Source organism: Eptesicus fuscus, chromosome 1 (genome assembly GCF_027574615.1).
Source record: "Eptesicus fuscus isolate TK198812 chromosome 1, DD_ASM_mEF_20220401, whole genome shotgun sequence".
NCBI classification, from domain to species: domain Eukaryota; kingdom Metazoa; phylum Chordata; class Mammalia; order Chiroptera; family Vespertilionidae; genus Eptesicus; species Eptesicus fuscus.
In genome coordinates this window covers 34,645,413-34,648,267 of record NC_072473.1, presented here as the reverse complement: position 1 = coordinate 34,648,267, position 2,855 = coordinate 34,645,413, and positions in this window count along the sequence as shown.

Here is a 2,855-nt window from a genome sequence, read left to right as displayed (position 1 = left end):
AACGAACTTTCCAAAAATTCATCTGGAATAAAAAAAGACCCCGAATAGCCACAGCAATCCTGAGAAAGAAGAACAAAGTAGGTGGGATCTCCATACCAGATTTCAAGCTGTATTACAAAGCCACTGTTCTCAAAACTGCCTGCTATTGGCACAAGAACAGACATATAGATCAATGGAATAGAATAGAGAACCCAAAAATCAATCCAAATCACTACGCTCAATTAATATTTGACAAAGGAGGCACCAACATACAATGGAGTCAAGACAGTCTCTTCAACAAATGGTGTTGGTAAATTGGACAGATACATGCAAAAAAATGAAACTAGACCACCAACTTACACGATACACAAAAACAAACTCAAAATGGATCAAGGACTTAAACATAAGACAGGAAACCATAAAAATACTAGAGGAATGTACAGGCAGAAAAATCTCTGACATATGCCAAAAGAAATTCTTCGCTGATACTGCTCCTAGGGCAATGGAAGCTAAAGAGAAAAGAAACAAATGGGACTACATCAAAATAAAAAGCTTTTGCATAGCAAAGGAAACCATCAATAAAACAACAAGAAAGCCCACTACATGGGAGAACATATTTGCCAATGATATCAATGATAAGGGTTTAATCTCCAACATTTACAGGGAACTCATGCAGCTTAACAAAAAGAAGATAAACAACCCAATCAAAAAATGGGCAACTGATCTAAATAGACACTTTTCGAAAGAAGACAGAAGGAAGGCCAAGAGACATATGAAAACCTGCTCTAAATCACTAATCATTAGAGAGATGCAAATCAAAACAACAATGCGGTACCATCTCACACCTGTCAGAATGGCCATTATCAACAAGTCAACAAATGACAAGTGCTGGAGAGGATGTGGAGAAAAAGGAACCCTCGTGCACTGCTGGTGGGAATGCAGACTGGTACAGCCACTGTGGAGAACAGTATGGAGTTTCCTTAAAAAACTAAAAATAGAACTCCCATTTGACCCAGTGATCCCACTTCTAAGAATATATCCCAAGAAACTGGAAACATCAATCAGAAGGGATATATGCACCTCTATGTTCATAGCAGCACAGTTCACCATAGCTAAGATTTGGAAACAGCCTAAGTGCCCATCAGCAGATGAGTGGATTAAAAAACTGTGGTACATCTACACAATGGAAAACTACGCTGCGGTAAAAAAGAAGGAGCTCTTACCATTTGCAACAATATGGATGGAGATGGAGAACATTATGCTTAGTGAAATAAGCCAGGCAGAGAAATATAAATATCACATGATCTCACTCATTTGTGGAATATAATGAACAACATAAACTGATGGGGGGAAAAATAGATCCAGAAACAGAGAAACATCAATCAGAACGTCAAACCTCAGGGAAGAAATTGTGAGGTAACCAGAAACCCAAGAATGCCTTAGATTGCCTTTCTAGCCACGCTAGCAATCATCAGATGTACGGTAATTTTACCTGGGACAAGAGGGTAAGTATTTTGATCTTATGCTCCTGTCCCTTCATGGGTAAGACCCCTTACGTGGGCTGATCCCCTGTCTAATGTAGTTACCAATAATACCAAACACCCTGGACATCTAGGAGGTCCATGGGTGGGTCAAGAAAGTATAAATACACAGGGGTCTCCACCCAGCTTCCCTTATGTATGACACGAAATCAAAACAATGCCCCTTTGTGTGTACAATTAAAGAGAGGTTTCTGGCTTTTGTGAACACCAAAGAAAGGGTGCCACTACTATCACTACTTGCCCCCTGTAGAGGTGCAGAAAATGTAACTAAGACCTTGTCTATATAAAAAGAAATGGACAGCCAGTTTGAAAGGGAATTGCCATGGACTAGAACAAAGAATATCCTTACATGATATTACTCTACACTATCATTAAAATTTATTCCCACATTTGGATCACCCCCAGTACTTAAAATAGTTCCTCGTACCCTTGGGGATAAAAAAAAAAAATCATCTGTTTGGTGCTTGGAGACAAACTTAACACATCTCTTTTTTTTTTTTTTTTTTAATATTTTTATTGAGGTATTATATGTGTACATATCTTACTATTACCCCCCCACCCCACACCCACACATGCCCTCCCCCTCCCAGAGTTTTGCGTCCATTGTTTATGCTTATATGCATGCATACAAGTCCTTCGTTTGATTTCATAACTCCCCCACCTTTCCCAAACTTTCCCCCTGTACTTTGAAAGTCTGTTTGATGCTTTACTGTCTCTGTATCTATCTTTTTGTTCACCACTTTATAATGTTCTTTACTATCCCTAAATGAGTGAGATCATGTGGTATTTTTCTTTCATTGACTGGCTTATTTCACTTAGCATAATGTTCTCCAATTCCATCCAGGTTGCTGCAAATGATGAGAATTCCTTCTTTTTTATGGCAGCATAGTATTCCATTGTGTAGATGTACCACAGTTTTCCGATCCACTCATCTGCTGACGGGCACCTAGGCTGTTTCCAAATCTTAGCTATTGTAAATTGTGCTGCTATGAACATAGGGGTGCATATATCCTTTCTGATTGGTGTTTCTAGTTTCTTCGGATATATTCCCAGGAGTGGGATTACTGGGTCAAATGGGAGTTCCATTTTCAGTTTTTTGAGGAAACTCCATACTGTTCTCCACAGTGGCTGCACCAGTCTGCATTCCCACCAGCAGTGCACGAGGGTTCCTTTTTCTCCGCATCCTCGCCAACACTTGTTGTTTGTTGATTTGTTGATGATAGCCATTCTGACAGGTGTGAGATGGTACCTCATTGTTGTTTTGATTTGCATCTCTCGGATAATAAGTGACTTTGAACATGTTTTCATGTGTCTCTTGGCCTTCCTTCTGTCTTC